The sequence below is a fragment of the Neovison vison genome, chromosome 12 (assembly GCF_020171115.1).
Source record: "Neovison vison isolate M4711 chromosome 12, ASM_NN_V1, whole genome shotgun sequence".
Taxonomy (NCBI): Eukaryota; Metazoa; Chordata; class Mammalia; order Carnivora; family Mustelidae; genus Neogale; species Neogale vison.
This window is the reverse complement of record NC_058102.1, coordinates 139,093,446-139,109,182: the sequence shown is the minus strand read 5'-3', so window position 1 is coordinate 139,109,182 and position 15,737 is coordinate 139,093,446. Positions and strand designations below refer to the sequence as shown.

Below are 15,737 nucleotides of genomic sequence, written 5' to 3'. Positions count from 1 at the left end.
TGCCAGTTGGGAAGGATGATCAGTTATAATAAGTCTGGGTAAATGTCTCCTTTTAAGGAATGTTGTCTTTTGTTTAAAAAAAAAGTGAATTTACTGGCATCTTAAATGATTTTTTTGAAACTTAGCTTTATATTTTGTTAAGAAACACTACAGTTACTCTGGGGCATTATGGTTACCCTTAGGGTATAACTGTGCTGGTATCTCAGCTGAGTGTCTGCAGTATTAACAATGTCCTACCATTATAATTGAGCCAGGAAAACAGCATTTCCTGGAACTATGCAGTCTCTTGGATCCACTCCAAACCTTGAAACAGCCACTTTTGCTTAGGCAGTGCTTACACTTACCTTAAGCAAGGAACACATACTAAGGATTCCCTTTCTCCATTGCCTCCTCCTTTCTGGCAGTCATTCTGCACATTTCAGCTGCTTCAATAGCCTTGAAATCTGTTCTCAGCCTCCTCATATTCAGTGAGACCCTGACATTCTGTTTGTTTTACTTTTTGCTGCTGCATTCAGGAGCCTCCTCCTAGGCAGAGAGCTGGGGTAAATATGGTGCTCACTTCAGGTGTTTCTTTTGTCTCAGGGGTGACAGATCTGAGCTGCCTATGCTTTAATGTCAGTATAGAATTTCACATGTTCTACCCAGGATTACAGTTGTTCATAGCAAGAAAGTAAGTCCAATAGTTCTTGCATCATGGCTAGGAATTACTCCTTTAATAGTATTTTTACCTTTTTGGTCATAGTGTATCATTGTATATTTCTTTTATTCATTTTCCATGAAACTGTGGTTTCATCATTTTCATCATGAAATAGGTGGGAAATTTTCATGTATTCTGTCTCCAACTATTTCCCCTCATCGATTCTATTCTTAGCCTGCTGGAACTCTTATAATATATACGTTAAGATTCCCTACTCTTATGCAATATTTCAGCTGATCTAGGGTGCTTGCTAAGTGCGGGATACCAGTCCTCCCATCTCTGAAAGATCTGGGGCTTTTATTGCCTTGTTCTTCTTGTCTTGCTACAGAAATTGTCTGTTTACTTCATTATGGGCATGGAAGTACATACTTAGGAGATTTCTATGCTGTAAACCAACAATATAATCTTGGCCATATAGTGTTTAAAAACTAAAATACATAGTTGACAGTGTGCACTTTTCATAACAGCAAAATAACTAGAAATGTGCAAAAGATGTTGTGTGTTATATGTGCTTTTTATAATAGCCAAAACCAACCAAACAAATCTAGAAATAACCCAAATATCTATCAGTGGAAAAGTTGAAAAATAAATTCTGTAATATAAAAAATGGAATATTCTACTTGAGTGACTATTGATTATCTATAGCTGTAACATCTATATGCTTAGCAAAAGTCTAAGTGAAACAACAAATTTCAGAAAACCAAATATAGCATGGTATCATTTATATAAAACTTAAAAAATAAGGAGAAATAACATGATATTTTGGGAAAGATAGGACGGAGGTGTTCACAGCATGCCAACTCTCCCAATGAGAAGAATGTGAAGCGCTAGATATATTATAAAATTAAAATATTTAAATGTTTCATAGAGCTATAGAAGAAATGAGGATGAAAGGGGGTCAAATTCTGAAGAGGAGACAAACTGTTAGGAGTGAAACAAGGTCCTAGGGTATCTGTAAAAGCCGTTTTCAGCCCTAGCATGTGATAAATACTAAGAATCTGTTCTTGGCCTAGTCAGAGCACTACTGCTGGGGAAGGGGAAATACGCAGAGATTTTGGTTATTATGAAGGATGTCCTCATATTTTCTTATTCTACTCTATGGTTTTGAATATGCTTATTTAAATGTTTACTATATTTCTTATAGCACTCTATTTTTACATGCATTTTGACAATTTAAAGCTGTCAGTCTTGGTAATTTTGTTTCATGTGGTAACATGCTCATTTTGTGTTCTTTGTTAATTCATGTAAATGTGATAAAATTATTTAAAAATTCTGAAATTGAAATCAGTATTTTATTGAAGAGATTGAATGCACAGTTCAAGCAATAGATTTTGGATCTTCCGTGAGTTCTAAGGTATCAGATTTTGGCTGAAATTGCTTCACATTTATAGATTAACTTTAGGAATAGCTCAGTCCTTAAGCATCTGCCTTCAGGTCAGGTCATGATCCCAGGGCCCTGAGACTGAGCCTCACATGGAGCCCCTTGCTCAGCAGAGAGTCCGCTTCTCCCTCTCCCCCTTGCCCTGCTTGTGTTCCCTCTCTGACTCTCTCTCTCTGTCAAATAAATAAAATCTTAAAAAAAATTTTTGAGGAATATTATATCTCTACAACCTTGTGTAATTCAAATATTCATATCCTACTTTATATATTTCAATAATATTTTATAATTGTGTCCAAGAAGATTTTGCACATCTTTTGATAAGTCTGTTCCTCAAGGCTTCACAGTTTTGTTTCTCAGTATAGAGAGCTGTGTTTTCCACTAAATTTTATCTTTATTGCTAAAATGTAGGCATATTCTTAATATTCTTTTTATATATTTATTTTTTATGTTAATATTTTTTATTTTTATATTTATTTTTCATCAGTAGCCTTGATGATCTCCTGTTAGTGATAAATGGTTACATTTATATATAGGGTCTCTTGCATTTTCTCTATAGATAAGTGTATCATCTGAAAAGAAAGAAGACAAATTATAGTTTTTCTTTCTCAAAATAGACACTGCTGGGGTGCCTGTGTGGCTCAGTGGATTAAGCCTCTGCTTTCGGCTCAGGTCATGATCTCAGGGTCCTGGGATCGAGCCCCACATTAGGCTCTCTGCTCAGCAGGAAGCCTGCTTCCCCCCCTCCTCTCTTTCTGTCTGTCTGCCTACTTGTGATCTCTCTCTGTCAAATAAATAAATAAAATCTTTAAAAATTTTTTTAAAAAATAGACACTGCTTATCTTTTCATCTTCTTTTATTAGTTAAAATCTTTAAGAAAATGATGAATAACAAAGATAACCAAAGTCACTTTCATCTCCTTGATTCTAAGGGGAATGCTTCTGCGTTCCAACATTCAACACAATGTTTGTTGTTTTAGGTAAATGACAACTGTTTTCAGTAAGTGTCATTCTATCAACTTTTGTTAAGAGATTCTTTTCACTTGGGAATTAATTTAGAATTTGTTTAGATTGCTCTGTTCTAGGCACTAGAGATGCAAATTTAACTCATTTGAGAAAAGTTGTCTACTCTTTGTTGCCTTTGAGTGTGACAATTTTATCTATTTCCATTTTCCTAGTAGATTCTGACTTTTGTTTTGTTTTGGTTTGGTTTCCTTTTTCTTCAGGATGCTGCATAGATGTTGCTTCCTCTTGGAATCCATCTCACATTCTTTGAATATCATCTGGCACTATACTTTCTTTGTCCCCCCATATCATACTTCTTCATCCTTCTACTTATAACTCACAATTTTGGCTTTCTGTTAACTTGTCGTTATCCCTTCATGTCTGTAAGAAAATATTGGTTCTTGTTCTCAGTTGTATTTCTAGTGACTAGGACAGTGCCTGACACAAATTAAATGCTTAATATTGGTTTAATTGACTAGTTAATTGCTTACTATGTTTTCTTGCCCCTTGTTTTGGAGCTGAGGTAGAATATATGATTTCTTTTCAGCCTAAAATTATCATTATTTTGAGCTTTGATATAAGAAGTTTGGCCCATCCTTGACCAAAACCAGTTCCATTGTATATAAGATATAGATGTTTGTATTGAGAAGGTTGTCTAATACACCAGTCTGGGGCCTCTCTGTGAAAACCTATGAGAGAAATGTCTTTCTAGTCTCTCCTCTCAAATATCTGTATTACTTCTGAACAACTGGTTTGTTTTCATTTTATGGATAGTATGACGCACGAAGCTGATTGTGTTTTTAATTTCATAGTGTTTGGGAAGATTAGAGCCAAATTGCCTCTTACATCTATAATATTAGAGTACCATTTTGTTCATTAATTTAATTACCAGTTTCCTTTCATATCTGTGCCTTTATTTTCTCTCTCTTTGAGATCATTATTTTATATTGTTGGATTATATGTTTCCCTGTAAGCTACCTTAAATCTTTTTTTTAACCAAATGAGATAAAATATTATCAGGTAATACATCATTGAAGGAACTCTCACCACTTCAACCTATTGTAAATGCTGCTAGCAGATTTGTTTTTCACCAAACATAAATAATGATGTCTCAGTCATGCTTAAAATATTTCAGTGACTTCCCATTGCATCTAAGATGAGACACCAACTTCATAAAAAAGTTGTGCATAGATCTTTTTGACACCTTCACTCAGTGCAATCTTGACATAAGATCGCTTAGGCACAACATGTCTGCATTTCACTAATCCATTTGGAAAAGAAAACATACAAATATGTTTCTTTGAAAATGTACTGGGTTACCTTTTCATCAGAATTGTAAAGCAAGACATTTCCTTTTCACAGTAGTGAGCTTAGGGATAGTTTTATTGTTTGTTTGTTTTGTTTTGATTTTTTTTCCACAATGATAAATATTGAACTGTATTTGGCAAGTAATGGAAATTCTAGAAGGTTTAGGTCATGTTGCAGAAAATGGAGAGGATGCAAGATAGAGTGTAAAAGTGTAACTATGAATTGTTCATCTTTTGTCTAAATAAATCGGTAATAAAACCTTAGTAGGTTAGGTAACTATGTAGCAAACTTATACACAAGTTAACTCAGAGTCCAGGATAACTATACCTACAATCCTCAAGTTTGAAGAATCTTTATATTAAATGACAGTGGGAAATTGTTTCAGAAAGAAAAATTATAGATGATTTTCAGGATTCGAATCTTATCTTCACTCTATCATCCCCTTTGTTTTTCTTCCTACATCTAAAAAAGGAGAATTTTGTCAATTCTGATAGATACAGATAATCATGGTTTTGGAAAAATAACTCTGCTTTCACAAAGACTTTCTCACCACTGGCTTGTGAAGAAATTATGAGTTTTGTAATGAAATTCTGTATTCTTTTGCAAAAGTTCCAAAATAGCAAGCCATTTAATCCTGCCTTCCTAACAGTATCAGATAATAGAAGTATGTGGAAGAGCATTTTGGAGAACATCTGTGAGCTGGGAGAGTTAAACTTCCTTATAAATCAATTTATAAAGAGTCTAACTTGAGAAAACTCATGGGCAGTGACTAAAGTTAAGAACTTGAAACAAGGATGGAAAAATTCCATTTCAGACCAAAAATGCACAATTGAATAATGCACTGTTTGATGTGACATTATACATTTATGCTTGTGTGATTTCTGGGACATTTATTTAAATATAAGGCACATTACAGTGTACTTCATATTTATAGACTAGACTATCCACAGATATTTCTTTGGCTTATTAGGTGTGCCATAAATCATCTTTAAAATTATGCACATAGTTTCTGCCAAGTTGAATGCTATAGATTGTTAATAGATAGTCCAATGTGCATTTACTTATATTGTCTTTCCAATCAAATCACAATCTTCTCTACATGAGAAAGAGATTTCTAAAATAAAGCTTTAAATGCAGTTGATGTATAATTGACCCTTGAACAACATAGGGTTTAGAAACACTGACTCCCACACAGTCAAAAATCCCTTTATAACTTTTGATTCCCCCAAAACTTAATTACTAATAGCCTATTGTTGACAGGAAGCCTTACTGATCACATCAGTAGTTGATTAACATATTTCTATGTTATGTTTAATAGACTATATTCTTTTCAATAAACTGAGCTAAGGAAAAGAAAATGGTATTAGGAAAATCCTAAGGAATAGAAAATACATTTACAGTATTTACTGTATTTATTGAAAAAATCTGCATATAAGTGGACCTGCACAGTTCTAACCCATGTTCTTCAAGTACCAACTGTATTCAAAATAGATAGTCATATATTCTAAATAGATCGAGAATAAGAACCTTGAACTCTTGTTCTTTTGTATCCCTTACTATGTAAAACCTAAACTAAGCTACATTGGCAAGTAGAACTGCTGTAAGATGGTTAATAAATTCTAATTAAATTTAATTGTGTCACAGTTAATGCCATAAAATTATGCCCATAGCAATTTCTTTTTCACCAATGTTATCTAGCAACTGGCCCCACCATTACAATGAAATTGTTTTGCCAGTAGCCTTCAGCTTGCTGTTTCTTTCTTTCTTTTTTTTTTAAGATTTTATGTATTTATTTGACAGACAGAGATCACAAGTAGGCAGAGAGGCAGACAGAGAGAGAGGAAGGGAAGCAGGCTCCCTGCTGAGCAGAGAGCCCGATGTGGGGCATGATCTCCCAGGACACTGGGATCATGACCTGAGCCGAAGGCAGAGGCTTAACCCACTGAGCCACCAAGTGCCCCCAGTGTGCAGTTTCTAATTAATATTTTCTAGTCTCTTCCAGTCCAGATTATATATTTGAAATCTTTGCACAATTTGGTGTTCTGGAGAGGTGCAAATCATCTCACTTGAATCTTTGACCCCGTCTTGTTCCATATTCCCTCTCACCTCTCATGCCACCTCTTCATCTGTCACTTGAGCTCTTGTTTACCATCCCTGAAACTCGTCTCTTAAGTCTTGACATTTTCCTGAAGGACTTGCCCATCATTATGTGGTTTCTGTTCCATGCTCACAACTCTCATCGCTATTATCTCTCCACTGATTAGTCTTCTTGGAGCTAGATCCAGATGCTGGCCGCCTTCTGTACTTTGTCCAACTGAATTCTCAAATGCACGTGTTTCAAACTAACCTCACCATCACTCACAATGCAAAACTTGCAACCTCCTTGCAGCCCCCACAGGATGAGCTGTGCTACTGTCCATCTCTTTACCCAGGTGAAAAGTCACCCCTCCTTTCAAGCACTGAATGTGTTCTGCTGATTCTATTCAATAAGCCCTGGATCACCTTGGTCAGTATAGAGACTTGAATTTCCTGGACTTTTATCTTTGCTTAAACTTTCTTAAAATACTTTCTCTCTCCAACTGATTTTTAAGGCAGCTTTGCTTCTTTCCCATATGTTCTACAAAATTCTAGCAGCCAGCTTAAGCAGGAAATGAGCATGTTTATAAAATGCTCTAGTTCTTTACATGTCTCTCTTAACATCTGTATTCCTTGTATTTTATGTGGTTTACAGTATCTTCTGCTTACATCCCGTATGTTTGCATATCAGAAGAGCAATTTATAGTTTCAGTTTAGAAATAGAATTTAATGTTGATTCCCATCACAACTACCATTATACATTGTGTATCACATGTTCCCAGAACCACTAGTCAGGGGACATTATGTTTAACCATTAGAGCTCACACTCACTCGTATGGGCTACCTCACACTTCAGGATAGTTCAAATGTCAAATGCCTGTGTAAGAATATTTCACCAGGATAGAAATGGCCTATAGAAGTTTAAGGTATTCTACAGTCTTTATTCTATCCAAGGCCAAGTGTCAGTTTCTGAGTCAATACTTTCATAATCTGAATACCCAAACTGAACTGTCCATAACTTTGTATACACCTGATCCTAATGAAATGATAATGAAAATCTCCTTAAAATTCAGAATTCTATGTCCGTGTGTGCATATGTATAAAAACCCAAATTAAATTTACTTTTAATAAAGTTAATAAAATTGATTTAATAATGGAAACATGTTTCAAAAAACAACCCAAGAGTAGCAGACCATTTTCATGAAAGCAGTGAGGTATGTTTTGGTTATTCAGGTTTAAAGGGATTAATTATTATATTTAGTGATTTAATAAATATGAGCAATTTCTCAGAACTCTATTGAAAGAAGAAAAAAAAAATCACTCATAGGATCTTGTAGTAAGTAAGACATGAGGGTCACAAATTACCCTTCATTAGGCAGTGTTTCACCACCCCAAAGACAAAACAGTAAAATCATACTGAAGAGAGTTGATTTAGGATGAGGGAGACATTTATCAAAAAGTAATAAGATAGTCTTGGGGCGCCTGGGTGGCTCAGTGGGTTAAGCCGCTGCCTTCGGCTCAGGTCATGATCTCAGGGTCCTGGGATCGAGTCCCGCATCGGGCTCTCTGCTCAGCAGGGAGCCTGCTTCCTCCTCTCTCTCTCTCTCTCTCTCTCTGCCTGCCTCTCTGCCTACTTGTGATCTCTCTCTGTCAAATAAATAAATAAAATCTTAAACAAAAAAAAAAAGTAATAAGATAGTCTTAAAATGTGCAATAAGTTTGAAAATATCATCAACTATAACTGAGAAAACATGTATTAATTTGATAAAGTTAAAAAAAAAGAACTAGCATTTCCCACCTTGACATTAAGTTTCTCTGAGAATGAACATTTAAATAGTGTATGACATTAAAGTTATTGAAAGAATTTCTCAAAAACACATTTCCAGTAAATTTGCTCAGCATGTTTAAGATATGTTTCCATGATTTGAAAGCCATATAAATGTATTCTTTGCAAAGAATTCCTAACAATTCAGTAGGATATTTTTGAGGTGCTTTCTTCCCCAGATTAGCTATAAGGTTTACAATAAAATGGTACTTGGTCTCCCAACACCAAGTAGTAACTTCTGAAGTAACAGGCTAAATGTCTACTGAAATCATGGGGCTCATACATTTTCCTAAAGCCTACTCCTTTTCTAAAGTTAAGTGTTGGGATTTTTTATTTGCTTAAGACTAATATTCTGAAAATTTTACTCAGTCGGCATTGACAACCATAAAATATTCTTCTTCATTTAAAACAGAGATGTTCAGAATATAAGCCAACGTGTGCTGCTCTGTGTGTATCTGTATATACCTGAACATGTTCAAAGTGTGTTATGCTACTCACAATGATACCAAGAGTATTTACTATTGGCATATTAGTCATTAAAATGTATAATTATAACGTAAGACACCAATTTAAAATAAGCCATTATCACTGCCTTCTTCTAGCTCTACATGTTTTTTTCTGCTACATAAATTTTTTTTCTACTTATTTTCAGCTATGTATCTTTCTAGAATGCTTTCCTAAAAGGAAAAGATTGAGGAAAAGCCACTTAAAATTACAGAATGCTTCAGGAAAATAGAATCTCTCCCCAATTAAATCTTTTGAAAAAAATCTATGCATAACACTTTCTAAGCCAAGACATGGGTTGGTTTTATTCCATTTTCTGTTGTGACACAGTACCATGATTAGCACATTGGTGTAATTTACCACTGTTTCATTAAGGCTGATTGCCTAACTACCTGGGAAGTTAACATGTCTTCTTGAGTACTTGACCTGCCTTATTTTTCTTTGCTATCGCTTTTCATGGGAATTGAGCAAAGGCATTCACTGCTGGCAGAAAAATAATCCCGATAAAGTTTATAATACAAGGCATATATATAGCTTTGCTCTTTACCTCCTCGACTCTTTCCATTTTTGGTTGGTTTAACTTTACCATGAAACTTCAAATGACAATAAGAATGTCTGGTATTCTGCTAAATTTTTACCAATTGAGAAAGCTAAATGACATTTCTTTAAGTTATGTGGCTGATCATTTCTTTTTTGAAAATCTCACTGTAAAAAGTGAAATACATCAAAGTCCTTTAAGTCAAGCTCGTTCTTTTTTAAAAATTTAATTTAATTTTTTTCAGTGTTCCAAAATTCATTGTTTATGCATCACACTCAGTGCTCCATGCAATATGTGCCCTCCATAATACCCACCACCAGGCTCACTCCACCCCCCACACCCGCTCCTCAGTTTGTTTCTCAGAGTTCACAATCTCTCATGGTTTGTCTCTCCCTCCAATTTCCCCCAACTCACATCTCCTCTCCATCTCCCAGTGTCTTCTGTGTTATTCCTTACACTCCACAAGTAAGTGAAACCTTATGATAATTGACTCTCTCTGCTTGACTTATGTCACTCAACATAATCTCCTTCAGTCCCATCCATGTTGATACAAAAGCTGGGTACTCATCCTTTCTAATGGAGGCATAATACTCCATAGTATATATGGACCACATCTTTATCCATTCGTCTGTTGAAGGGCATCTCGGCTCTTTCCACAGTTTGGTGACTGTGGCCATTGCTGCTATGAACATTGGGGTACAGATGGCCCTTCTTTCACTACATCTGTATCTTTGGGGTAAATACCTGGTGGTGCAATGGCAGGGTCATAGGGAAGCTCTATTTTTAATTTCTTAAGGAATCTCCACACTGTTTTCCAAAGTGGCTGCACCAACTTGCATTCCCACCAACAGTGTAAGAGGGTTCCCCTTTCTCCACATTCTCTCTAACACACGTTGTTTCCAGTCTTACTAATTTTGGCCATTCTAACTGGTGTAAGGTGGTATCTCAGTGTGGTTTTGATTTGAATCTCCCTGATGGATAATGATGATGAACATTTTTTATGTGTCTGTTAGCCCTTTCTATGTCTTCTTTGAAGAAGCATCCATTCACATCTTCTGCCCATTTTTTGACGTGATTATCTGTTTTGGGGGTGTTGAGTTTGAGGAGTTCTTTATAGATCCTTGGACATCAGCCATTTGTCTGTGGTGTCATTTACAAATATCTTCTCCCATTCCATTGGTTGCTCCTTGTTTTGTTGACTGGCAGAAGCTTTTGATTTTGATGAAGTCAAGCTCACTATTGACTTTCAGGGATTCTGCAAATTGTGCAGAAATAGTGAAATGCATTTCAATGGCTTGAGGTAGGGATAAGGGAAAGCTGTTTTAAAAAATATGAAAACTAACGAGCAAAAGTAAATTAAATGCTTTCATATACAATAATTATCCTATATACAAATAACTTCATGTTCACAGCCACGAGCAAAGAACCATGTGCATTATATTCTTTACTCCTTAACTGCCCACCCCGACTATGTGACATGACACAGCAATGAGTATGATCCTTTTACATTAGAGCAGTAGGACTAGCTAAGAAAATCCCGTATTTTAATAGGAGACCCCATGCTATATACATTTTAGAAGCAGTGCTTCAGGTCAAGAAGCAAACTTGTATAATCCTCACTACATGCAGGCTTGTAATAACTTCCATACCAAAGTAGTCTATGGCAGCCTCCTCTGAAAAGAAAGTTTAGCATCAACAGTGGGAAACCTTGTTGTAAATTTCCCATAAGCTATTTACATTCTGATAGAAAGATGAGCTTTATTACCTTTCATAATTCCTCTGCTACAAACTGACAAGTTACGCTGCACATTAAGAAGCCATTTTTTTTTGTTGGTAAAATTAAAGTGGTTTTCTATAGGGGATGCCTTGCATTAAGTTTGCAGTGCATAGCACATTTCTCTGTATGATTTGTAGCTATTTGCCCCAGTCATAAATACGAAAATGAACTTTTTGGATTTGGTTGTGGAGACTTTTGACATTAATATTTCAACATTTAAGAAGATTCTGGTGCTTATAGAATCTTCTTCCTGGCCCTTCTGTCCCTTGAATTATTTTCAATACTATATGCTCAAAAAAAAGAAAGAAAGAAAGGAATCAAGTGAGAACTGGAAACTGATAATCTGGTATTTCTATCATCCCTAGAAATTTCAGTGTTTATGAGTAAAAGGAAAAGACAGGAGAGAACGTGACTTAGAGAGGAGAACAGGATAGTAAGGAATGCTATAGGATGGCACTGAACAGATGATCAGAGTAAAAATATAAATAATAATAGTAACTATAATTATTATGCATATTTAGAAAAAAATGAAAGAAGAAAAAAAAAAAAAAAAGCCCAAACAGAAATCAAACCCCATCATCATGAGCTATGGTATATCATTAAAATGGAAGGGAATTACATGCAAATGCTTCAAATAGAAAATGTAGAATACCTTTGCACTGATGATTTTTAGTTGTCAGGACAAGTGAGACCCAAACAGCAGTCAGAATGGTCCCAGCATGCTTGTTGCCTTTTTTGTTTGCACAGTAGCTGTCAATTCTAGCCTTGCAGGTAGTGGAACCCAGCAGGAAGAAGGGGCGGGACCCAACGTTGCAGCCTGAACTGAGAGCAAATTTAAATTACTGAGCCTTTTTTTTTCCTTTTTTATTTTTCTACTCTGCGACAAACTGAAAAGATTCCAGCACGCTAATTTAACCACCCTGCTTCTTCTTCTTTGCCTTTTTTTTTTTTTTTTTTTTTTTTGTCTCCCTGCTTCCAGGATAATTAAAAGAGAAACCTGTAAAAGCAACATTCCTGTGAGCGAGTTGGTGCTGCAACGTGCTGGTAAGAAAACGAATTTAATTTTTTTATCTTTTCTCTTTTTTTTTTTTTTGTGCCCCCCCCCTTTGGCTTTTCTTTCTTCTTCTTCTTCTTCTTCTTCTTCTTTTTTTTTTTTTAAAGAGCTGAAGGCTTTGTCTGTCTAATGCAGTCATAAGCGTGGCTTTCCTGCCGTGAGGGGTTAGCATGTAATGAAAAGGTGTAATTGCCTGATATGTGACCTTCGCGTCATCCTCATAATGGGTAGTAGCAGCATTCCTATGTACCCTGTCGGTGCTTCTCCCTGCAAATTGACTGGTCACCCAGCTGCAACAGGGTTAAGATTGTCGCACTATGGCAATGAGTTGTTGATTGTTTAGGGTTGGCATTTCTGTGTCCTGTCAGGGAGAATTCTTGAGTTTTCCAACTTACTCGCTCGTAGGGGAGTTAGGGTTTTAATAGGTCCGTTACAGACCATAACTGTTATGTTGTTTACTCACCAAACAGGAAGTCGACGATGAAACTTTTTTAAGGAACACTGTAATTATCCTAGACTTCCCTAGTTCCGATAATGAAACAGACTCAAGTGAGTGCTGAGTCAAGCTATTTTAATCCCTTTGATCTGTAACTAGTCAGGAGTTCATTAGACAGTCAACTGTGGAGAGCCTAGATCATTTGGGGACCTTTGAGTGGCGATGCCAACGTTATTCTTTAAAAGGACAAATTCTAATTCAACCCAATTTAATTTAACAAGTATTTCTATATACTGTGCCTGGCACTGGTGCTGAAAATGTTCTTGCCTGTTATTCTGTTATTCTGAAGCTAAGTGGTGTAAATTTTCAGCAACCACCTCTTTTTACTACCATTAGAACTGATCAGGTCATTTAAGACACATTTCAAAACACATAACTGTTGACTATGAGATAAAGTTCCCAAGATTAAATCTGCAATCAAAGTACTTCTTTTCCTTCCTTGCATGTAATTTTATGTCAATGGCAAGTATGGTCAGTACATTTGTTATTGCATTTTAATATTATAAAGAAGGAAGAAAGCAAAGAAATCTTTCTTGCAAACCACATATCTCATTTGAAAATATATCCATGTGGCAAACTTTATTTGAGCTTATCCAGATTCTAGCCTCAGAGGCTGGAATATACACAGAAAGGTTTAGGTTTGTCCGTGAGTCTGGCTGGATTTGGGATGAGAAACTTTGGAACAAAGATTTTCTCTTTTTTTGCTTTAAAAAAATACATATAAAATATTAAGGGATATTTTCTGCTGTTCTCCATTGTTGTTTGTTAACTGTGGTGTTTTGTGGCTTTTGGGTTTTTTTTTTTGGTTGTTGTTTTAAGTAGGTAAGTATAGATAAGTAAGATAATAGGGAGATTGTCAGAAAGAGAATGCAGTTCCCAAATGTCCATTAAGCCCTTTTTCTAAAGACTCTCCTATGAAAGTTTGAACATTGTATACCATTTGCATCTGATAGAGAATGTGGCATTCCATACGCTGGTAACATTTGGTTCCCCGTCTCTGTACCTCTTCTATCTAATTGTGTCATTTCTACATTTAACAGCTCTGAACCATGCCGCCCCTTGGGTCCTCACCAGTGCCCCCCAAATCACTTGAAATGTCTGAAAAGACCTGGGAACATTAGAAAATGTCAATTGTTAGAATAATTTCTGCCTCTTGCATCAAGAGAAAATACTATGTATTTAATAGTTCGTTTTTACAATCTGTTTTTATCCACCAGTAACTGTCTATTAGGAACATTTCAGTTATAATTGGAATAAATTGTTGCCCAGTAACAAGCAACTAACTGAAGCTACTTTCCATAGAATCAGCGACTAGAAATAGCTACAAAGAGCTAAATACAAGTCAAACCACAGCACGGGCATTTCTTCATTTTTTTAAAGATTCATTTCTTTGTAATTTTACCCTTCTACTTAAATCCTTAAATTTGTTACCCAAGGTGTTTCTTCTGTGAAACTGTCTAATTGACCAAAGTCCCATATATTAAGAATAAAGGACAATAGATCTCTGAAAAAAATTTCTTTCTGATTCAAAATAAGAATGAGAGAAGATAAGCACAACCTCTCAGACTATGAGTGTTAACAAGATTCTGGGCTCGCAATACCATTATATGTGAAGAACTGCTATCATCTCTTGCAGAACGTAATGTGAAATTATGGGTTTCACTGTAGGACTCTGTCATTTGAACTAGTAATCAGTCCATAATTCTGTAGATGGCTGCAGTTAAAATGATGCTTTCCCCCATTAATAAAATATTGAATAACACTGAAATTACTTTAGTTAGATTTTACCCTATCCATTTTTTCAATAGAAAAAGAACCAGTAATAACCCCACATCCCAGTATCTAAGCGTGCATAATGTCAGAATGTCTTTTCTTCTCCCCTTGCTGGAGTGCTTATGACATTACAATTTCAAGAGCAAAATTCTTTAACAGCAGTTCTACACTTGCCATCTAACTCTTGTAGCATTTGGCATAGTCTCTACCTTATAATTGCACTCCATATTGAAGTAGAAAAATACCTTATAGAGAGAGTAAACATTGTTATTTCACACACAGATGTACACACAGAATTATATAGGATGCTGGAATAAAAGTATAAAGACAATGTTAATGTATAAGTCATGCTTTCTGAAAATATGTCATTTGCTCAATTCAGTATAAGTGTTTTTACTAAGCATCAACTACGTTAGTATCTGTAGGCAACTGAAAAATGAAAAAGCCATCTCTTGGTCATCAAGGGACTTACAATGTAGTAGAAGTTTAAGTGGTAGACTAAGAAGTGTGATTTTATTAAGGAGACTTTGGAAAACTTCGCATAGTGTGGGGATCTCAGGATCAAGAAAAATTCTGATGCATTGTTTCTGACTTCTTGAAACTGGCATGTTCTTCAGTTCCCGCATTTGCTTCAGTAATTTTTCTCTAGTCATGTCTGTGTGTCTCTTTCTCTTGGTTCTTAAAAATTACTGTTATTATCGATACAGTCACAATATTGTATTTTTTTCACTATAATAAGAAAAGGAGTAAGAAATACTAAGCTGGATAACAAGAGATATCAATCCTAGTCCTTACTTACTACCACTGACTTTTTTAGCTAATCTTCTTGGACCTCTGTCTCCTCATCTTTGCAAAGAGGAAGTCACCCCATCAGACAGCTGAGTATTTTTGATTCTGCCTAGCTGAAGATGGGTCACTTTCAAGGAAGAGAAAGGGGAATGTCTGTGTGGGCAGGCACTGTGCTCAAGGGGTTTAAACAAAATGATGAGCTAATAAGCTGCAAGTCCTGGCCTGTGCACTGGGCAGAGTCAGAGTGTGCGTAGGCCAGTCCCTCCATGGCATAACCTCTTCTCACGTCACTGCTGTAGTAATGCCCACAGGACTAGAGAGAATCATTGCAACAGAACAGTAAGTGTATATAAAGAATGCTGTTCTACCATCTGTTGAGATGCTTCCACATGTGACCCAAGAGAATAAAGAGAACACTTCTCTCCTTGAAACTAAAATCTATAGCAATGCTTTTCTTGAACACATAAAAATATTCGAGTGTTTACCTGTCCCTAACACTTTCTAGTAATGAAATAATT

The 15,737-nt window shown here is 35.7% G+C and overlaps 1 protein-coding gene across 1 annotated transcript in view; it reads left to right on the top strand.

Annotated features, from left to right (window-relative positions):
* The first annotated feature begins 12,082 nt into the window (after positions 1 to 12,082).
* The window catches only part of CELF2 (CUGBP Elav-like family member 2), an 810,060-nt gene continuing 806,405 nt past the window's right edge, over positions 12,083 to 15,737 (top strand). The window contains exon 1 of the mRNA XM_044227896.1: positions 12,083 to 12,151. The gene's annotated coding sequence lies outside the window, so the exon portion shown is untranslated. The remainder of the gene's footprint in view (positions 12,152 to 15,737) is intronic.